This window comes from Musca domestica, unplaced genomic scaffold (genome assembly GCF_030504385.1).
Source record: "Musca domestica strain aabys unplaced genomic scaffold, Musca_domestica.polishedcontigs.V.1.1 50, whole genome shotgun sequence".
NCBI lineage: Eukaryota > Metazoa > Arthropoda > Insecta > Diptera > Muscidae > Musca > Musca domestica.
In genome coordinates this window covers 2,376,989-2,401,363 of record NW_026712347.1, presented here as the reverse complement: position 1 = coordinate 2,401,363, position 24,375 = coordinate 2,376,989, and the positions used below count along the sequence as shown (strand labels likewise).

The 24,375-nt window shown below is 37.3% G+C and overlaps 1 protein-coding gene across 5 annotated transcripts in view; it reads left to right on the top strand.

Moving 5' to 3' along the window:
- Nucleotides 1-24,375, top strand: part of LOC101896245 (activated Cdc42 kinase Ack) — a 37,443-nt gene that overhangs the window by 3,875 nt on the left and 9,193 nt on the right. The window lies entirely within an intron of this gene.

The window sequence follows — 24,375 nt, the reverse complement described above, 5'->3', positions numbered from 1 at the left end:
ACAACAAAACAGCTATTTAGATTTTAATCTTATTTGTTTTCTTTTACATAAAACCTCAACAACATTTGTATTCTTTCTCAGTAGTCATTGTTTATTCCCAGAATAATTTAATATTCTCGTTAAAGCGATTAGCACGGCTTAACAACGATAAAATACAATCGTGGTAACCCTTAAGAGACCGTACGTTAGGGGCAAAAGAAAGAGAGAGAGATAAAGTTAAACGGATGCATCACTTTTTTGACAGCGCCACAGTCATAGAATAACGACTCAACTCAACTTCATTGCCTGGCGTTTTCTAATTCAAACATAATTACTTCATCAGGAAAACCCACGCACTTACCCTGATCTGAGTGGAAACAAATATGTCAAATATGTGGTGTCGTCAATGCTAAGTTGGGAAAAGGTGGGAGGTGGATAAATGACGTTGTTTTTTACTGCCCGGCCAAAAGAAACTTGTCACATCAAGTTTCTGCTTTTGTTGAATTGCATTGCCAGCCATCACCACCAATGCTGTTGATTGTGGACGTCATTGAGATGGATGGATGGAGTGGCGGAGGATGGATAAGAGTGTAGACGATGAAATAAATTTATATGCGTACCCATAACAACAGAAAAAAACATGGATGGCATTTGTTGCTTCATTATTAATACCTACTAATGTATATTTATGCAACAACAACATCAAGTACTACAATGGTGTGACAACAAAAATGCATTGTCATCAAGTGACAACTGCCGTAAACATCAGTAGCAGTAACTCACTTTCATTTAATCCCCAAATGGCAAGATGATATGTTCCAAGAAACCCACAGCATGTGGTTGGCAAGGTGAAATTATAAGTTGTCGCTTTTTTGAATTGATGTCCCATAATGCTAAACATTTTTTTCTGTTTTTAAGGAAATGTTTAATGTTTTTGATATCTGACCATAAAGAACTCTCCATAAATAAGAAGCCCGGAAGTAGAGTTTGCTTGAAACGATAAAAAAAAACAAAGTTCCTCTTTTTCTTCAACATGGAAGAATACATCAACACTCTGCTCAAAGAAAAGCGAAAACAAATGGTGTCCACAAGAATATTGAATTACTTCGGTTGCATTTTTTATATTCAGGTGTACTTCCTTGGTGTCATGGTGTCTTATTATTTTGCATAGTAACACAAAAAATTGTTCTTTCATAACAGGGATATTTACATTTTACGTAATGAAATTTTCGTTGACGAATATGAATACGAAGTTTTGGTATTACCCATAGACCATGGCATTTACGTTGTCGGTTTTTGTCAAGATAAGGTGATTTTTTTCATAACAATTTTTGATGGTTTTGATAGCCCAGCTGTTGTTGTGTGATAAGAAAGACGCTTTGCAAATAAGAAAGTACTTAATGTGGTGACCAAAACCAATCGATATGCAAAAAAAAAGCTGAGTAACCACACATTAGCTGGACTGATTCATACAGTCAAACGACATTAACAAGAACAAGCTAAGCTTCCCTTAGAAAGTATTTCATTTTCATAAGGATTTATGAGATTTGGAGATGTTGCAAATGAAGTAATATGGATCTCATCAAACAACTATCGCGAACAAATGAAAACTTGTCGAAACGAACTTATAGAATTTGGTTGAAATTCCTGGAATCCTATGGATATCCATATCTGGCTAACCGATAGCTCTGGTTACGTGGAGCACTTCGTCTGAATGCAATATAAATTGGGGAAAATCGGAGCTGTTTCAACAAGAATAACTGAAAAAGAAGAGGTTTGTCCATTTCTAGCCGTTCTTTGGTATTGGGCATTTCAAATGTACTAAAGACCGCTTTGGAGCTGCATAGATGATTGCTATCGGAAGTTTCTACCGGCATACCGTCCTTGTTAACGAGTACATTGATAGATCCACGTTATGCACAGTGAATGAGAATGCACTCAGCAGAATGACGGGTATATCCATCGTGACCCCAGGTCTCATAAATGACGCATCCTGAGAATCGGTCATTTCTATAGGCTCAGACCACCTCACTATTATCGTCGCTATAAACAGACTATCCAACTTTATTGACTCTGAACGCCGCACTTTCCCTAACCATGGGAAAGCCAATTGGCAAGAATTCAGAGAATATATCAATCGCCGCTTTAGAAAAGTGCCCAACCCCTCTGAAGTTTAGGTAGCAGATAGTCGTTTCCGGGACATCATCAAAGCTAAAACCTGCTGGCGTTGAATACCTGAAATAAGACCAAATTTCCTAGCAGAGAGAGAGTGATTAGCAACTGAGCGAGATGATTTACAGAGTCTGGGAACTAACTTTGACGGTAAACAAGTTAGTTGGAAAGCTTAAACGGGAAAAGTGACTAGATCATCTGAAGCATTGTAACATCAGTACTGAATGGAGTAAATTGTAGGCAACGGTTGAGTCACTTTCGAACCCCGGAAAAAGGGATTTATCGGCATAGAAGTTACATATTCGAAGAGGTGCGCGATTTAATCTAATCGGCATTTCGTACAGAGCGAGAGTGACAGGGCTAAGAAAAGTATTCTGCGCAAATCCATACAAAGCGCTTGATCCTAGCATAATTTCTATGGTGATATTGAAACAACAGGATGAACCAGGAGTTGAGTATCTTACCAAACTCCTAAACTTGTCGTTAACCACCCCAATAGTTTCCTATGTCTGGAAACTTGGCAGATTGGCACCGCTACTGCAGCCATGCAAGGATGCCAGCAAATCTAATTCGAAGCCGTTTCCATATATATCAGTCGAGAATTCCGCGCCCTCCAGACGACATCGAGATCGTAACCTATGCGGATGACTGTACGGTCATGGCGTCGGGTTTTGTCGTTGAATTAATATGTGTTAGGTTGAACAGCTAACTCGCGTAGCTTGCGCCTTCTTCCACGCATGGAATAAGAAAATTTCCACCACTAAATCAACGGCCTTTAAGACATTGGGATTGGGAGATGGAGAATTTGATGACCTCCTATAACGCGATATGTCGGCCTGTGGTCAGCTATATGGCGCCAATATAGTCTGTAAATAAATTTACTACACTGTGAAAAAATATTCAGACCTACCAGAATTGTGCCTTTATAACACTGCTGCATATGAGAAGGTCCTTCTTTCCTAATCATGCTTGGCTGTTATAACGGGAGTCATGCAAACCAGAATATGGTGGATAAAACTACCAAACGCAGGCGTGTCTAGAAGGTCCTGTCCGATTTAGAAGAGTTGCAAGAGAGTGCCACTAGCTGAAGAAGCCTATTGGACATTCACAGATGTCACTAACAACTGCAGTTTGAATGCCGTATTCGGACCCGACATTCCTCGAATTCATTGCAACTGAAGAACGTCGGCCGCCTACACAAGCTAGGGTAGGTTTGGCTCAACTACTTTCAGGATGGTGCAGTCATACCAATTAATATTGGGTACGATTTGATGATATAGTGCTGCACAATAAGCTGCACCTATTTAATTGCCCTGCCAAATATACCCCACTCACTCCAGGGTATCTTTGGATACAGCCAGCGATAACAGCCGATGTTTACCTGTTACAAAAACCCAATCCAAGGTGGCCAGAGTCAAAAAACATATCAACGAGCGGTAAATTACTGTAGTCGACATCCCAGTATTGTAGTTCTTTTAAAAATCAATTTAAATTCGAAGAGACGACATTCATCGTATTTTGCATTTTTAATTCAATTTCTTACCGGATAAAGTTTCCCAATCACTTCCTTCTACTGAAACTTAAGCCATTGCATCCTCGAATGCAAACGTCTAATTATTTTGCAGCACTCTTGCTATTATTAAATATCTTTTCAAGTATATTTTCCTGGAAATGAACAATATCAATTTGCTGTTTGTATAAGGACACATTATTGAACAAAGTTTCTTTTGAATATACCCCCCGAGAGAGAGAGCAAATGCATCTGCTAGGATTTCTGAGAATATCTAAACATATGAACATGCAATTATTTTCTCCTTGGCACGTTTTTCCTACTACGTACCATCCACATTTTAATCGATTATTATGGTGGCAATCAGAGCCATCATCCCTTCGTGCGACACTTAACATGAACTCGTTAAGGAAACACTTGAAACTGTAAACAATGTGGTTGAGATAAGTTCGAATTATTTTTACTATGCTAGTTATTGTGGGTTTTTGTTGCTTATAGAGATTAGGGGGGATAGGTATAGTTGGTTTAATAAGAGCTTTTTCTGATTATGTTTTTTTTTTTTGGGAAGTATTTATGTTAAGATAATGGGTTATTGATTCGCTAAAATTGAAAATGATGTAAACTAAAATTTTTATAAAGTAAAAAACATACCTACAAACAAGCTGGAAAGAAAAAGTGGACTAGAAGAAAGATATTAGCTGTTACTTCAAAAATTGCAGCTATTAAAATGTCGGGTGATTCGAAACTGGACTTTGTGGATTTATGTTAACAAACAGATACATGTTAACGTTGTTTTGGTCAAATGTAAGCATTGTGAAAACATTTCTTGGAATACTTAAAATTTCATTTTATATAAAGAAAAATTGAGTTTAAATAATTCAAAATATAAACAAAGTATTGCCAAGATAATCTTATCTAATCTATTGCAAATCAAACGTACGCCAGAAGGAAACAAAACAAAATTTCCTAATGCTAGTTATATTTATTTATTGGGATGACGTATTATCAGGTCGGCTAACGATTTTTTGAATATAAAAACCACAATAATGTCATCATAAACAAGCGCGATCATTTAGCAATTTCGGGAAAAAAATATTTCTTTGGGGAAATGTTAGCCATCAATAAAGAATCAATGTCACATCAAAAAATCCAAAATCGACATTGGATTTGATAAAAGTCAAAAATGAAAATCAATATTTAGCTAATTGGCAGAATTGAGGGATCGCCGGTTTTCGACTACGTACCCCTATTATTGAAGTTCTATTTCCACAGAAGCTTGGACGAACATCTATATATTTATTCCCTCAGCCATATATAGAGGGTATATATCATGTCATAAGGCCAAATTTTTCTTCATTGAACTATCGGTTTTAGACCCTAGGTCTCTTCGGACCAAATCTGTTTCAGGACATTTGGAGTCGATCTAGCGATGTCCGTCTGTCTGTATACTGACTGGTGCACACGATAACTCTTTAATGGAGTATCCGATTTGGTCCAAACTGGGTACATCGAAATATTACTGTCAAACTTAGATCGAGTTCGGAGATGGGCAATATCGACCCACTCCTTCTGGTTACTCCCCCACAAAATATCGAAATTTTCAAAAAAATATATATTTGACTGCACATAACGGGAGAGGATAATCCGATTTTGCAAATTCTAATATTTGCATCAGTTGTCAGGTGCGAAAATGGACAATATCGGTCCACTCCATCAATTACCAAAATGTTGAATTATTATAACTTACTAAAATGTGATATAAGTGTCCGATTTTCTTCAAATTATACACATCACAATATTTTTATTAACCCAATGTTTGGTGTGAAGATGGAATATATTACACCTATAATACACCTTCTTGTACTTCCCCTACAAAGGATCAACATGTTTATACATTTATAAAACTCATAAAACGCGAAATTAACATCCGATTCCATTCAGGCTTGGTACATCTTAATATTTCCATCAACACGAGATCTCTTACAAAGATGGTAGAGATCGGACCTTTTCTTCCGGGTACTTCACCCTATAGGGTTCAAGATTTTGAAAAACAAAACTTTTAAAACAGCGATATAAGCACCCAACTCCCTTCAAATTTCACAGATACAAACATTTTTGCTAACACAATATCTGGTGTGAAGATTATATACAGGGTGAGATGAAAAAACTGGAACCAACTTCAGACTGCTGATATTTCTAAGCCACTCGTTCGACTGCTGTTAAAATTATTCCAGTGACAGCTCATTATATTGTTTACAAGCGTACCAAAGCATTTTGGTGAGAATTTTCCAGAAAAAAAAGTTCGTCGTGATGCAATTCAAGCGTGATAGTGTGATTTCATTATATATGGCTGAAAAACCACAAGTGGCTATCGTTGGAACACTCGAGCATTTAAATGTGAATAATTTTTTGTGTCTCGTGCCATCGCTCCTTACCGTGATACTGGTAGCGATGTCAAGGAAGTGGACGGAAGAAAAAAGCAACATCAGCAGAAATGGCTCGAAAAGTAAAGAAGCGACTTGATCGAAACCCGCGTCGCAGTGGCCGAAAAATGGCTCGAGAGCTGAACATATCGCAATATTCCATTCGGCAAATATTGCAAAATGAGCTCGGGGTAAGGCCACTGAAATTTAAAAAAGTGCAAGAACTTACAACGCAACGGAAAAAAATAGACTCAAACAGCAGATGGTCGATCTCCGCTCGTATTAATCGACCATGGCATCAGAATTAATGCTGAATATTATCGCGAAAATATTCTGGAGGTTGTATTAAAGCCTTGGGCACGCAAATATTTTGGCCGCAGACCTTGGACATTCCAACAGGACTCAGAAACATCGCACTCAGCACGCGTTACCATTTCGCTTCATTTCCAGCGCACAATGGCCACCAAAAACTTCGCATACCAATCCGTTGTACTATTGTGTCCGAAGTGTTTTGGAAAGCAAGGTTGGCACTAAAAAATACCAAAGTGTCGATCACCTCAAGCAAGCGCTTCGCCGGGAATGGGCCAAAATACCGCAGAGCAACATTCGGGCAGCGTGTGACGATTTCATTGGCCGTTTGAAGGCCATAATTCGTGCCAAAGTGACCAATTCGAACAAATCTAAACTTATTCTAAAATTTGATGCTATTTCCGAAAACATTATGGCGTTTGATTTGGTTTCAGTTTCTGTTCCTCACCCTGCGAACTCCAAAAACCCCAAAAAGGGTAAAAAATTTTAATACTTTTATCTGTCATAACTTGTGAAACAAGTCAGCGATTCTTACAATTTGCTATATATAAATATTTTTCTCAAACCCCTTAGATGAGTATAGAATTTATGATTACGCATAAAATTGGATATAAATTTTCGATTTTCTTATAATTTTGCCCATAACAATATTTTTATCGGTATTAGAAGAAGTATGAAAGTGGAATACTTCGGTCGACTATATCTGGTAACTCACGCACATTTAAACATTTTCTATAAATTATCTTATATCTCATTTAAAGTGAAGGAAGTAAGCAATATGGTCCAAACCTGGCACGTTTCAGGTCCGATACGGCCCACTCATTTGAATATACTCCATAGAGGGTCAACAATTTGAATAATCATAACAGAAGTCAAAATATATTTAAATTATCGAACATTGGCTGAGGGTATGCAGCTGTCGGCAAAACCGACAGATACTTTTTAACTTGTTGTTTGCTATTTAAATTATTGGTCTGTTCCAGAACTGCAAGAATATTAAACTTTTTACTACAATTATCGATTTTCCCTTTATGATATTGGAAAAAATTACAAAACTAGTAGATTCTTGCAGGTTCTGGAACAGAGCATATATGTTCTCCAACCAACTGAATGACACATTAAACACACTTTGTATAAAAACACGATCATTACAAAAAAATTGTCTGGTGCAAAAATATTTGACTTTCCTAGTTTTGTAAAGAAAAACAATGACCGGCTTTGTTTTTTTTTTGTTTTTTTGCTCATTTCACTTTCATGCTAATCTATGGGCTTAGAAACACAACAACAACAAAAACTATATTCTCCCAACTGTAATTATGTACCAGTCAGCAAAAACAACTGTAGTCGTTACAAACAAACATTCAAAACTCATTTGACTTTCACTGGAAACATTTAGATTAGAAAACCTATAGAGCGGGGTTAATTTTGCGTTAAGTTGAGAAAATAACTTGATGTATATTAACCCTTTTCGAGCCGAATCAAGAATATTGAATAGTAATAGTATTCGGTTTGTAGATCAAAATCCGGTATTCGGATTGAAGATCAAACTTCATTTAGGACCTTATATAAGAGAACCGAGTACAATTGATTTAAATTACGGCCAACCCCAAGTAATTACTCAATTCTGTGTTAATCCTGAATTATTTTACTGTGGCTCGATATCCTTAACCGTCTCATTTCACCTCTATTTTGTACTATAAAATGTTTCAGGGAATAAACCTATTAATTCCTACTGACGAATCCAATTCATTTCTCCTCATTTATAGAAAGAAACAACATTTAAAGTTTCCTCGGAATAAGAACCCTTTATTCAATTAAACCAAATGGGAATTACTTATCTAAACAGAACTATTCATTTGTGATTTATTGTAAACAGCTGCCGTTGGGACTTGTGACGCATTCGAAAGAAAAAAAATCCCCAAAGCTAAGCTTTGCCTTAAGCTGTTGTATCTGTGAGCAAATACTTAAAGATTGACGTAATTCCCAATATTCCAGTTCGTACTTCAACTATTTGTGATGAAGATGAATAACTCAGGCGAATTCATCAACGTTTTTTTTTTTGACGTTATGCACTCAACTGCTGCTGCTGCTACTGTTTCTATTCGGAATATGTAAATGAATTGTGTTTGGCATTGCAATTGCGTAGTAATTTTCCAAGTTGTTTAATGGAATTTTATGGTTAACAACGAGTATTTCATTTACTTCTGTGGAGAGGGTATTTCATTTGTTTTTTGGTTCCTGAGATGTCCATATTTTTATTAATTCTAGATTTTCCAGGAGCGATCTGAGATTTGATTCCAGTACAAATCGATTTTGAAGAGAGTTACTTTGTCTGTAACTAGTCCCCATACCTCAGTAGTGAAAGAAGGTGAGATAAAATTCGAGAATTTCAGGATTACATTGCCCCCCCCCCCCCATACATTGTATGAAGGACATATTAATTTTCTATAACAAGCTGTAATAAGGCTTTAGAGTAGTCACAATGGGATGAAACCGATTTTCACCAAATTTGATGTACTTGTTTCTAGGATGAATTCGGTCGGAATTGCCCAAAATTTAGATCATTTAGACTGATATTGGCCATTTGGTACACAATTAACCCGAAATCGGTTGAAGATTTATATGGGAGCTATATCCAAATTTGAATTGACAACCGGGCCCACTTTTTCATTATTTTGGAGGTTTCTGGACCCAAATCAGCTGTAATAGGATAATTTACATAGTTGGGGTAGTTTAACTACTTGTAAACAATTTTGATGTATGTCCGCTTTTTGAAGTAGCCATATAACTGTACCTCCTGATTTTCGTAATTTTCGGAGGTTTATGTCCCAATTACTGAAGAAATCAATTTGAGATTTCGGTTTCTAAGCGGGATTTTTGAGTAAGCTCCATTTAATAGTACCTAATTTTCCAATGAAATCAGCTGTAATTTAACATTTTGATTTTTCCCTGGTTAAATATGCTCCGCACAATAAACATTCAAATATATTCAATATTCGACTTTTTTACCTCCTGATATTCGTTATTTTAGAGGTTTCTGTCCTTAATTACTTATTAATTCCGCTATGATTTGACATTTCGCTGTACTTGAGATTTTGGTTTCACAGTGGGTAATTTACCTCCTCGCAAAAAATATTCAATACCTGATACCTCCTGATTTTCGGTATTTTGGAAATTTTTACCTCCAAACTTTTATCAAATCAGCTGAAATTTGATTTTCAGTGGATAGTAAGACCTCACAGTGGGTATCCACCATATATTAATTTGGATGACTCCCAAGATGATATCCAATCAAATACTGCAACGAAAGCATATGATTATACTGACGTACGGGAAGGACCTTCGCCTCCTCATGTAGATGGTCCACTTGTGTCATGAAAAGTAAGTATAGGCACCATGAAATATGAGTATTGATGCCAATGAAACGTAAACTCCAACTTTTTGGAATTTTTGAAGGTGGCCGATTTAGCTATAAGACAAGTTTTCACTTAGTGGAGAGTTCAAAAATTTCGTTCCGCCAGTGTCCAATCAGACGCTGCTTGGAATGCAGAGATGATTTTTTCGTTGGGATCAAGTAAATTGGCCCCGCCTTGTATGAAGAAGTGGACGCCTTTCCACTGTCATTCCTCTCAAAGTCTAGACTATCAAATATAAGAATAATGCTGTACTTTGTTCAGTAGCCCAACCATAGAAGGCCTGGAAAGTGTCGTTATTTACTCTAATGCTCTAAAAATAGAATGACTTCTTCTTATAACTTCAGCCATATGGCTACAGAGGGTATATATCATTTGATACAGTCAAAATGTGTCTCATCAAATAACGGTTTTAGATCCTAGGTCTCTTTTTACCAAATCCATTTCAGGGCATTTGAAGTCGATCTAGCGATGTCCGTCTGTCTGTCTGTATGTTTTCTGGATTTTGGGCACGATAATTCTCTAACGGAGTATCCAATTTGGTTCAAACTTGGTACATCGAAATATTATTATCAAACTTAGATTGAGTTCGGAGATGGGCAATATCGGTCCACTCCTTCTGGTACCTCCCCCACAAAAGGTCAAAATTTTTAAAAATTATATTTTACTGTACAGAAAGAGAGAGGATAATTAAAATGTTCTCCAACTTTGCAAATCATAGTACTTGCATCAGTGCTAGGTCAGAAAATGGACAGCATCGGTCCACTCAATCAAGTACCTCCAGCACAAAGGGTTACAATTTCGAATAATTATAACTCTTATTTTTTCCTACAACAAGATCTATTGTGAAGATGATATACTGGTGAGATAAAAAAAAAACTGCAACAAAGTCAAACGCCATAATTTTTAAGTTTTTTTTTAAATTTTTTGAATAAAAGCATTAAATGGCGGAAATAGCATCAAATTTTAGAATAAGTTTAAATTTGTTCGAATTGGTCACCTTTGGTACGAATTATGGCCAACCAGTTTGGTTATTAACGGCCAATGGAACCGTCACATGCTGCGGTATTTTTGCCCATTCCTGGCGAAGCGATTGCTTGAGGTGATCGACACCTTGGTATTTTTAGTGCCAACCTTGCTTTCCAAAATACTCCAGACACAATAGTCCAACGGATTGGTATCCGGAGTGGCCATTGTGCGCTGGATATGAAGCGAGGAACGTCATTTCATAACCATTCTTGGATTACGCGTGCTGTTGGAATGACCAAGGTCTGCGGCCTAAATGTTTACGTGCCCAAGCCTTTAATACACCCTCCAGAATATTTTCGTAATAATATTCGGCATTTACTCTGATGCCACGTTCGATTAATACGAGCAGAGAGCGACCATCGGCTGTTATGGCGTTCCACGCACATTTTCAGTTGATCTCTTTGGCAAGTAAAAAAGATCATTTTGTTTGTTTACAAAGTGGAAAAGCTGGACAAAGAATGTTTTCTCATCGGTGAAAACCAAATTCGGCAGTTCACAACTTTCGTCCAAGCGACGCAACTCTTGAGCTCTTTTGAGTCTATTTTCTTTCTGTTGTGGTGTGGGTTCTTGCACTTTTTGGAATTTCAATGGCTTTACCCCGAGCTCAATTTTCAATATTTACCGAATGGAATATTGCGTTATGTTCAGCTGTTCGGTCAAGTCGCTTCTTTACTTATCGAACCATTTTCAGCCAAAATTGAAATTACTACATCATCCTGAAGGCAATTGCGCCGAAACTACCCTTTACCCAGCCGATGTTCTTAAGCACAATGGATGGGGTAGACTTTAAAGTCGGTATTTATTTTGCAGTTGGTAATGGCATTTGTGACTGCATCAGTATAAATGCCACTTAAACGATCCTGATAGGCTTCTTGATCTAGGGACTTTCTATTGCTGCTGCAAACCCCTCCTGTCACTCACGGGAGGGAGGGTTTTATCCACATGACGGTTTGGCTGACTTTCACCCAAGCAGGCACTGCAACGGAATCATATGCTTATGCTGACGGTCGGAAAGGACCTTCTGGATATTCTCCCTCTGCGTAGCGCTCGTATTTGGAGACTACATTGGGCGGCATAGCTAACCACCGAGGGCCGCATAAGGTCTCTTCTCTTCCTGCTTCTTAAGGTCCCTGTTGCGTGCGGAAACGACTTAAATATACGGCGAATGTGACCTTGAAGTAGTTCGTTGCTGGAATTACATTTCTTTCGATCGGGACATTCAGCGACTTAAACTCCAAATTTTAGGTATATTTGGCCATAAGAAAATCAAATAGGTTACAGAAGTTCGGTCCGGCAGTGTCCAGTCAGACACGGTTCGGAATGCAGAGACGATTTTTTCGTCGAAATCAAGTGTACTGGTTTGTAGGAAGAACTAGACGCCTTGTAGAAAGAAGTAGACGCCTTTCCACTTTGATTACCATCTGGATTTAGTGTCATTCCTCCCTCTCTCTGTTCAGTAGTCCAACCGTAGAAGCCCTGAGAAAGGCCATTATTTACTCTAATGAACGACTTCTTTTTGGATATTATTTATTGGTTCCTGGTGGCAGTTCCGTAAGTACTTACTACCTATGTCAAGTTCACGTGAAAATAAGAAATGGGTAGTCTGTAAGTAGTTTCTGGTGCCAAAATATACTTAGTAAACTAATTATTTGGTAACGAGATTTTTTGATAGTTTATAACAATTTAGCCCCTTATGGAAATTTATATACCGATTTATAGAGCATTTTGTTGCAAAAAATCGTATATCTTGCTTTTGACCTATCTAACCTCTAAATAAGCCGCTTTTCAAGATACCGGCTTTCGTATATAAATATCAAACAATTTTATTGATTGTTTTGTTTACTAATCGATTACAAATAATTTTAAAATTTTAGCTTTTTCATTATTGATTTGAACTTTTCTAACCTGGATAGAAAAAAATCACAGTTCTATTGCGAAAACCATTAAATCCAATTAATGGTCATCGTTGAACAATTTACCCATCAATTCAATAAATAGAGAATCTGTTTTAATTTATCAATTTAATGTAATAAACTACCTCATAATCTCATTTCCAATATTGTTCAATACTGTCACATTGTGTCACATTGATTAATAACATTTTCTAAATGCTTTCGCATTAGCGGAAATGGTGTAATTTGATATTTCTGCCAGAGTGTGTCTTTACTGCCAATCCATTGTCTTTTGTTGCTGTCTGCTGTTGTTACTCACACACATTATTTCATTATGAAATAATTCTGCAAAATTACAATGACACTGCTGAAGCAGGGGAAAGGGTGGGGGACATACAGCGTACCCCTTTTCAATTGTACAGCCAATTCCGCCAGCATTATTTGAGGTGAACCATGCCGAATAAATGGTGGAGCCCAGAGTGTTTTTTTCATTGAAACTGCAATAAAACTACTCCACACATGAAGTTGTTGTTTTTTTTATTTATTTATAGGGGCAATTTAGAGAGCTCAAGAGATGGAGACTCAAATACAGCTGGGCTGGCTGGCCGACTGGCCAAACATTAAAATTGCGGTAGAAATAGCAACGCGTATTTAATTCACATGTGAATATATTTTTTTCTCTTGAATTGTTTTAATTCCTTTTTTTCTTTTTGCATTACTTGGCCAAGTCGACACTGTGGCAGCAACAACAATAAAAATTGTACATTTTGTACAATAGCAATAAAAGAACATGGCAAAATTTGTTGCTTCTTGTAACTCAAAACAGTGCTTTGGCATTTGTTATTTATTTATCTATCCAGGCGGCCAGCTGGGGAGCCAGCCAGGGAGACAAACAAATGGAACTTCTTGGGTGTTGTTATTTTAAGTTGATGAATTTTTGTCTGCATTTTTTTTAGTCGCGTCGTCTCTAAATTTTATTTTTAAACCCGTGTATTTGAAACGATAGTCCGTTTGGGGATGGGTAGTTGTAATGGGCGGAGACGATTCAATTTCCAATTTCTTTTTGAAGACCTTCCACAAATATCAGAGTGGATACCTATACCATTGACGGAAGAATTGAATAGGTCGTGAGTCAGGTGTCCATAGCCGGTAAACACATAAGTCACTCTCAGCATTACAAGTAATGACTACCAGACGCCCTCTGCATTACTGGTAAGCTGATTTATCAGACCAAGTAATTAGTAACGGCGGCACAGAATTTACGAATAGTTTATAACATGGCGGCAGAGGGAATGGTGTATCTAACTACCATTTGGAAACCCGTAAGTTTAACTCCTCTATAGGACAACCAAAATACCAACTCCGAAAATGAAGGGTGGTGAAATTGATCATCAATTGCTTATTTTCAAGATCATCCATGCTACACCCATTTGAGGACAATTTTGGTATTTTGGCCCATTCCCGGCGAAGCGCTTGGTTAAGGTGATCGACATTTTGGTATTTTTTAGTGCCAACATTGCTTTCCAAAATACTTCGGACACAATGGTCCAACGGATTGGTATCCGGAGATTTTGGTGGCCATTGTGTGCTGGAAATGAAGCGAGAAACCTTAATTTGTAACCATTCTTGGGTAGCGCGTACTGAGTGCGATATTGCTGAGTCCTGTTGGAATGTCGAAGGTCTGTGTCCAAAATGTTTGCGTATCCAAGGCTTTAATACACCATCCAGAATATTTTTGCGATAATATTCGGTCGATTAATACGAGCGGAGAGCTACCATCGGCTGTTATGGCGGCCCACACCATCACTATGGCCGGCGCTTGAGTTCTGGTGGCCAACCGAAGGTGCACATTTTTAGCTGACCTCTTTGGCAAGTAAGCAGGATGATTTTGTTTGTTTACAAACTGCTGGACAACGAATGTTTTCTCATCGGAGAAAACCAAATTCGGCCCTTCACCACTTTCGGCCAAGCGAAGCAACTCTTTAGCTCTTTTGAGCCTATTTTCTTACTGTTGCGGTGTAAGTTCTTGCGCCTTTTGGAATTTCAATGGCTCATTTTTCAATATTTGCCGAATGGAATATTGCGATATGTTCAGCTCATGATCCATTTTTCTGCCACTGCGACCTGGGTCTCGATCAAGTCGCTTCTTTACTTTTCGAACCATTTCTGCTGATGTTGCTGTTTTCTTGCGTCCACTTCCTTGACGTCGGGCTACGCTACCAATATCACGGTAGATGGAACGAGACACAAAAGATTTATTCACATTTAAATGCTGAAGTGCTCTAACGATAGCCACTTGTGGTTCTCCAGCCAAATATAAAGAAATCAAACTACCACGCTTGAATTCCATCACGAATAACTTTTTTCTGGAAAATTCTCATCAAAATTCTTTTGTACGCTTGTAAACAATACAATGAGCTATCACTGGGATATTTTTAACAGCTGTCGGACGAGTGGCTTAGAAATGACAGCAGTCTGAAATTGGTTGCAGTTTTTTCATCTAGTAATTACTTGCCTTGACCATCATCCATGTTGAAGTAAGGGGTTAGTAAGGGGTAGGTGGTTTTGTAAGTATTTACTGTTGACAAAATATTATTATATCCTCAGCCATATGGCTAGAGAGAGAGGGTATATATCATTTGGTACGGCCAAAACGTGCCTGATCGAAATGGCGGTTCAGTGCTAGGTCAGGGTCAAAATTTGTAATAATTATATATCTTATAAAATGTGATGTAAGAGTCCGATTGTCTTCAAATTACACACACCTCGCAATATTTTTATTAACTCAAAGTCTGGTGTGAAGATGGAATATATCGGTCCACATCTTCTGATATCTCCCCCACAAAGGGTTAAAATTTTGTATAACCATGAAACTCATAAAACGCGAAATTAGCATCCGATTTCAATCAGAATTGGCAAATCTCAATATTTCCATCAACACAAGATCTGTTATAAAGATGGTGGAGATCGGACCATTCCTTCTGATACATTTTTCATACCGTCCATCTGTAGAAGATTTGAGTGCCTTTTTGAAAGCCCCTCGATACATGTTGTACATATTTTATTTATTATGCTTTTTACAATGTATTCTTCAAGCTCGTGCAACGGAAAAGCATTGAACGCATCAACGAAGAAATGTCATCGTTGCGGCGCAACATCATTCATGAGTGTGTGTGTGATTTTATTTGTGGTCAATAAAATAGCAATTGTGTTATAAACAAGTAAAAAAGCCGTAGGGGCCGAACTTTGAATAACCTCCACCATTTGGAACGAATTTGGCAATTCTCAAAAATAAAAAAATAAAATCCGTTAAAAATTCTATTAAAATCTTAAAAATACCGAATGTAGCCGTTATATTAGGGTCTATACGACGACGTGGACATAGGCAATTTTTGTCATAAGCCATTACAATATTCAAATGCGAAAAAAGCGGTGAATAATGTAGCTAAAATCATCAAAATTCCGAATATCGGGAGGTACCATTATATGGGGGCTATACGAAGACGTGGACCTACGCAGACAATTTTCTGTCTTAGGCTGTAGTATCCATTACGAACTTCAAATACCAAATTTGAAACAATTCCGGTTAATAATATCGCTAAAATCGTCAAAATACCAAATATCGGAAGGTACCGTTATATGGGAGCTATACGAAAACGTGGACCTGCACAGACAATTTTCTGTCTTAGGCTGTAGTATCCATTACGAACTTCAAAAACCAAATTTGAAATAATTCCGGTGAATAATGTCGCTAAAATAATCAAAATACCGAGATTCGGGCGGTGCAATTATATGGAGGCTATACGAACACGTGGACCTACATGGCCCATTTTCAATACCAAAAGTCCTGAAGACATAATATACATTTGACTAAAATTTTACTAACCTACTTCATTTCGTTCGGAAGCTAGATCGGTGTCCACAGACGGATGGACATCGCGAAATCGTCATAGAATTTTATGCTGATTAAGAATATATATATATACCTTGTGGGGTCTAAAATGTATATTTCGAGGTGTTACAAACGGAATGACAAACTTAATATACCTTCCATACTATGGTGAGGGTATAATAATTTGGCTGGTAAAAGTTTCGCAGATCATCCTTAAATTAATGAAATTCGCTCCCCATAACATAACTATTGTTCCAAAAGTAATGTCGACTTCATAGTTACTTCCTAATAACTCACAAGATAGAATAACTTACTTTAATCACACCAAGTAATAAGTTATGGTGGTACAGGGTAAGCACGCCCGACCATAAAACTTAAAATCGAGGGTTCAAATATCCACAAATTTGTTCTCAGATTTTTTGCTAAGTACGTACGTGGGTGCTCATAGACTCCACAAAACAAAATAATTATCCCCTCTGCCATTTAATTACCCACTGCTGCTGCTGTATTTACTGGCCTTTACTTGGTCTGTTGACTCCGTTGTTTTAGCTTAATTTTTGTGTTTGCGATGTTATTATTATCTTCTTTCGACGACTATGTGGTCCGCATTAAAAATTTAATTTAAAACAGAGGAAAAAAAAAACAACAACCGGGAGGGGAAAACGACGAATAAAATCACAAATGCAGAACAAAAATATAAGAAAAAAACTCCTCAGTGCAATATATATGCAACACATGTTCCACTCGGACACTCGGCAGTTCATGTTGGTCAGGCTGGCGGACAGACAGACTGAGGGGCCAATGTTCTATGTATGTTCCACGTATGAGTTGCCATAATGGGGAGAGTTATAGAACTCTGTAATTCATTCATTTCCAAGCATTACCATTTCCAAGTATTTAGCAATCCGTCCAACTATCTGTTCGTGGTATTCAATCATTCGTCCATCCATCCATCCAACAACAATAAACAATGGAAACAATTTATACATATATGCAAGATTGGTTGACTGTTGCATGTTGCACGATGTTTGGATTGCCAGTTTTCAGTTGTTGTTGCTGTACGCCGCCAAAAGAAATTAAAACAACATGAAATTCAATCAAATGTGAATTAAATTAACTTTATTTCTTAATTCTTGCGTCCACAAGAGAAGCAAAGCTTAAAGAAAATCTTCGGTGACTTTTCTTGTAAATGGGGCCATGACGAAGAAGAAAAAGAAACGATAATGCAACACGTGCCATTCGTGATTGGAATGGGAGGAAATAAACCATTATTTTTACTAGGGGGAATTTTTGATTGAAAATCTGAGAATACATGATTTTATTGTTTTGTGATTTACGCGCAGCTTTTCAGAATCTTTTGAATTTTCAATGTGTAAATAGCTTATTAGAGGTTTTCTATATCTAAACGAGAATTTTCTCCATTTTCTGATGCAATTCGAAACATTTTAATTATACCCACAGCCATATGACTAGTCGAAATAACGGGTTTATACCCTAGGCATCTGTGAACCAAATCCGATAACCGACATGTTTAAAAATCTACTAAAGAAGTTCCCCCTGGAAGAGAAATGTCTTTATAGCTCCACGATATTGTATACCCCATATAACGGTACCTTCCTATATTCAGTATTTTGATGATTTTAGCTAAATTTTTCAATTGGACCTGGAAGAGAAATATCTGTATATGTCCACGATAACGTATAGCCTCTATATAAAGGTGCCTCCCAATATTCGGTATTTCGATGAATGTTCAAATTTCGTATTTACAGAATCTGATTAAAAAACTGCAACCAACTTCAGACTGCTGTCATTTCTAAGCCACTCGCCCGACAGCTGTTAAAATTATTCCAGTGACAACTCATTATATTGTTTACAAGCATACAAAAGCATTTTGGTGAAAATTTTCCAGAAAAAAAGTTATTCGTGATGGAATTCAAGAGTGATAGTGGGACTTCTTTATATTTGGCTGGAAAACTACAAGTGGCTATCTTTAGAGCACTTAAGCATTTAAATGTGAATAAATCTTTTGTGTCTCATACCATCGCTCGTTACCGTGATACTGAAACTGGTAGTGTAGCCCGACTTCAAGGAAGTGGACGGAAGAAAACAGCAACATCAGAAGAAATGGTTCGAAAAGTAAAGAAGCGACTTGATCGAAACCCGCGTCGCAGTGGCCGAAAAATGGCTCGTGAGCTGAACATATCGCAATATTCCATTCGGCAAATATTGAAAAACGAGCCATTGAAATTCTAAAAAGTGCAAGAACTTACACCGCAACAGAAAGAAAATGGCCGAAAGTGGTGAACTGCCGAGTTTGGTTTTCTCCGATGAGAAAACATTCGTTGTCCAGCAGTTTGTAAACATGCAAAATTATCGTGTTTACTTGCCAAAGAGGTTAGCTGAAAATGTGCACCTTCGGTTGGCCACCAGAACTCAAGCGCCGGCTATGGTAATGATGTGGGCCGCCATAACAGCCGATGGTCGCTCTCCGTTCGTATTAATCGACCGTTGCTTCAGAATAAACGCCGAATATTATCGCGAAAATATTCTGGAGGGTGTATTAAAGCCTTGAGCACGCAAACATTTTGGCCGCAGACCTTGGACATTCCAACAGGACTCAGCACCATCACACTCAGCATGCGCCACCCAAGAATTCGGTTTTCGCATTTTTTCCAGATTTCTGACTCCATTTCCAACAAAATAAGCTTAAATTTGACATTTCGGAAAGCAATTAGACTTCTCGGCAAAAATATTCACTGTATGTCCTCTTTTTGTTATAATCCCCATGTAACAGCGCCTTCTGTTCTTAGGCATTTTGAAGGTTTGTTCTCCAATTTCAAACAGCTCCGCTGTAATTTGGCATTTCGGGTTCTTTGTGAATAGCTCACTCTTCGCAAAAAAATATTCAATGTTCCCCTATTTGGAACTGGCCCCAATATAACCGTACCTCCTAAGTTTTCGAATTTTTACAGGCTTCTGAAACCCAAATTTCCAACCAAATCAGCTGGAAATTGTCATTTCCTTATCTTAGTCGGGAGTTTAAATCCCGCATGAAGGCTTACCTGTTGGTGTACTTCTAGATTTTCGGACTTTGATCGAATTTCTAATTAAATCAGCTGTAATTTAATATTTTTGGTGGATAGAACTACTTTGAACTTTGCTTGAACAATTCTTTAGAAAAAAAAAATGTGAAATACGTGTATAGACCCCATATAACGAATCCCAAATTTTGGGGACTTTGTTAGTTTTTCTTAAATATTATTGATTTAATTCTTTTAAATATTAACCTTTTTAACAATTTTAAACGATATTCAAGTTTAAGGGGAAAATCAATTCTTATGCCTCTTGATGATTTTACTCAGTTAGAGCAGGGTCGGGAAAGTGTTGCTACATGATTCAATGGAGAGTGTGTGAAGAGAATAAAGCTCATTGAAGACACGCGGTCTGCTTTTGCCTGGCCTTGATCTAGAATGCAGTTATTTTCATTTTTTCAGCATTTTTCTCCCGTCTCGATTTCCTTGTTCAATTATCGTTCATTGAAATTATTTTTTTTTGTATAAAGTAAAGAATTGTCATACTAAAAATTTTATAAAGGAAATATTTTCCTTTTCATATTTTTTTATAGAACAAAAATCCAGTCCAGGTCACTATCAGTAAATTGGCAATTTTTTTTTAATTCCCCAAGTGATTTGGACAGGCGTGAGTCACCCTGCATAGTCTCGTCAATAAAGATAAACACTATTTTACTATGAGCTTTTAAATAGAAAATCTATAGAAAACCTGTTAAAGATATGATATACCGAGAGGACCATTAAGACCCATAGACTCACAAGGACCTTCTATTCTTAGAAGATCTCCTAAGGCCCCTTCACCCATAGAAGAACACCTGTTAACAGTCTTCCAACTTTAGAAGACATTTGAAGGTCATCTATACTTATCTCTTCTTTTCTTCGAATGTAACTCCTTCTCACTACATTCTTTGTAATATTTGTCGCCATTATGTTCTAGTCAATCTTACATCACTTCCCATATCAATGCCATTTTAATATGGTCATTTTTCTTTATCAATGACAAATATATCCCGCAGTAATTATTACGTCAACATTTGTTGCTGCTGCTGTTGATATCCACTTTATAGTCCACCCTCAATGGCATTAATAACAAACAAACAAAAAGAGGAGTTCCTTATCGAACAAAAAATTGAAAGAAATAACATACGCAAAGAAATTGACGCAAAGTTGTTGACTGTCGCCTGCCGGCACTTGTCGTTTTGCTAATTGGCATACAAATGCTAATGCACTTATGTGAGTGAGTTACTGTCACCTCATATCGCGCTCAGCTGCATTTGGCGAGCTGAGTGGATTTTTGTGGGCTTCAGGGTTGCACGGTGATTAAGTTCGGAATAACAATGGATAAATCAAATTTCGAAGTCTCAAGGTATTGAGGGAATTATTTTCATAAAATGGGATAAATACTCATTATCGGAAATAGCATAAAATTTTAGCATAAGTTTAGATTTGTTCGATTTGGTCACCTTTGACACGAATTATGGCCTTCAAATGGCCAATGAAACCGTCACACGTTGCCCGTTTTTTGCAGTTGCAGTTTTTCATCTCACCCTGTATAAATGGGCTTTCCAATCCATGTTGGCCGAAATAAGTAGTTACTTTTTTTAATCGACTTTCTTCACTTAAAATCGTTATATACATTCTTATTATTTTTTATATTTACTAATATCGACCTTTAGTAGCCAGGAAATAATTAGTTTTTTCATGCGACATTTTTTCTTTAAAATAATGAATTGGTCACCTGATTTGTAATAATGAGTATTTTTGCTGGGATAATATTTCTCATTTAAAAAGATTTCTTTCTCTTAATTCCTTTTGAAATTTGATATTTTTCAAAGCCATTTAACAACCAAGTCACGGTGCTTCAAAGTGTTCATTCATTCATTTATTCAGCCATCCATAAGGCCGTAGGAACCTGGTGTCACACAGTGACTGGCGTTTCACCATAAAAGTGATAAACAGAGGAAACAATGAAAACAGAATGTGTGATTATCTACCACCCACCACCCCTTTGTTGAGTGAGGGACGCTTTTAGTTATTGTTAGTTTTACAATAGTAATAAATAATAACGATGACCATAAAATATTTAATAAATATTGCTATTGCACTGGACAAAAGACCGTCATTGTACACAAAGTCGAAAAAGGGGGACTACTTCCCTTTCCCCCCAGTGTTTATTTACTCGCGAACAAAACACAAACTTGTCGTTAACCGACAATTTGTTGTTTTTTATGAACAACAGAACGTCATTCGTTCTCCGTTGTCTTTGCTCACTCTGAGTAGATTAAATTTGCTTGGCATTGAAATGTTTGCAACAAATGCAGTCGTTGTCTTCTCTGCCTCAGCTGGCGTCTAAATTGGTATGGAAAGTATTCAGACAAATGCTGTAGCTAATTTCTTTTTTCTTATTTTCAAGATCAAGTTCACAGATCGAGAGATGAAAGAAATGTAATTATCTACGAGAAATGTAAATAAACACAAGACGGAGAGAAAGGGAATCCTATAAAACAGCTTAATAAAAAACAAAAACAAAAACAAAAAACACCGACAAATGACAGATTAATATATCTAAAGAATTTCAAAGTCACGTTTAAATAAATAAACCTTTATGGAATGCCATAGATCATCGGCACTTGTAGAAGTGTACAGTGGCAAACAATTTGCGTTTAATAAAAAAATAATCCTCAGATTATATTCTGGGGGTAATAATGTGATAATAGCTCGGTAGTTAGAATGAATGGTTCCAAAAGTCAAAATACCATATTATTACACCAAAATATCCCTAATCGAGGGTAGACCGATTATCAAAAAAAAAAAAAAGTCCACCTTCTGCATAACCATTATTATTTCTAAAATAATCACAAAACAAAAAAACTGGTAGCGTAGCCCGACGTCAAGGAAGTGTACGGAAGAAAACAGCAACATCAGTAGAAATGGCTCAAAAAGTAAAGAAGCGGCTTAATCGAAAACCGCGTCGCAGTGGCCGAAAATGGCTCTTGAGTTGAACATATGGCAATATTCCATTCGGCAAATATTGAAAAATGGCTCGGGGTAAAGCCATTGAAAATCCAAAAAGTGCAAGAACTTACACTGCAACAGAAAGAAAATCAACTCAAAAGACATAAAGAGTTGCTTCGCTTGGCCGAAAGTGATGAACTGCCGAATTTGGGTTTCTCCGATGAGATTCGTGGTTCAGCTTGTCCAGTTTGTAAACAAACATAATGGTCTTGTTGTTTACTTGCCAAAGAGGTCAGCTAAAAATGTGCACCTTCGGTTGGCCACCATAAATCAAGCGCCGGCCATGGTGATGGTGTGGGCAGCCATAACAGCCGATGGTCGCTCTCCGCTCGTATTAATCGACCGTGCCGAATATTATCGCGAAAATATTCTGGAGGGTGTATTAAAGCCTCGGGCACGCAAATATTTTGGCAGCAGACCTTGGACATTCCAACAGAACTCAGCACCATCGCACTCTACACGCGCCACCCAAGAATGGTTACAAAATGAGGTTCCTCGCTTCATTTCCAGCGCACAATGGGCACCAAAATCTCCGGATACCAATCCGTTAGACTATTGTGTCTGAAGAATTTTGGAAAGCCAGGTTGGCAGTAAAAAATACCAAAATGTCGATCACCTGAAGCAAGTGCTTTGCCAAAATACCGCAGAGCAACATTCGGGCAGCGTGTGACGGTTTCATTGGCCGTTTGAAGGCCATAATTCGTGCCAGAGGTGAACAATTCGACAATTCTAAACTTATTCTAAAATTTGATGCTCTTTCCGACATTTTTTACTTTCATTCAAAAGAATTTAAAAATAAAAATGATAGCGTTTGACTTTGTTGCAGTTTCTCACCCTGTACATATGGGCGTTAAATTCGATGTACTTGCTTCTAGACTAAATTAGGTAGGCTGTGCCAAAATCCAGGTCATACTATTGATATGACATAAAACCTGAAATCGGGTAAAGATATGTATGGGAGCTATATCGAAACCTAAACCGATCTTGACATAATTTTAAACACTTATTTCTGAGCTGTATCTGATATCTGGTACCAAAGATTATTGTTGTGGAGTGCATATTACGCATGTACCCAAGGACTTTAACACCAAATCGGATGAAACATATGTATGGGAGCTATAGCCATATCTGAACTGATTTCTCCAAATTTGATGTACCTGCTTCTAGACTGAATTCAGTCGGATGTGTCAAAATTCAGGTCGTTTGGACAGATATTGGCCATTTGGTGCACAATTAACACGAAATCGGTTGAAGATATATATGGGAGCTATATTTAAATTTGAACCAATTCTCACCAATTTAAATCGGGTTCGTCCATGTGCCAGACAAATATTGGCTGGAAAATTTCATCTCAATCGGATAATAAATGCGACCTGCATTTTGTTCACAATACCACTATATGGTGTTAGGGTATAAAAACAAATTCAACTCATGGTGAGATATTTCCTTAAAATTGTTTTCGACCACTGGTTTTCCCATAGATTTGTGTATATTTACATTATATTTTATATTCCTAACAAACTTCGGGTGTCTCATCATGGAAAATACCTAAAAATAAGTTTGGGACTTAACACCAACATCTGAATCATCCCCACTTTAACACACCGCCCATGTTTATTTTTTTTTGTCCAGTTGCATAGTTATTTATTTATTTGGTGTGTGTTTGTCTC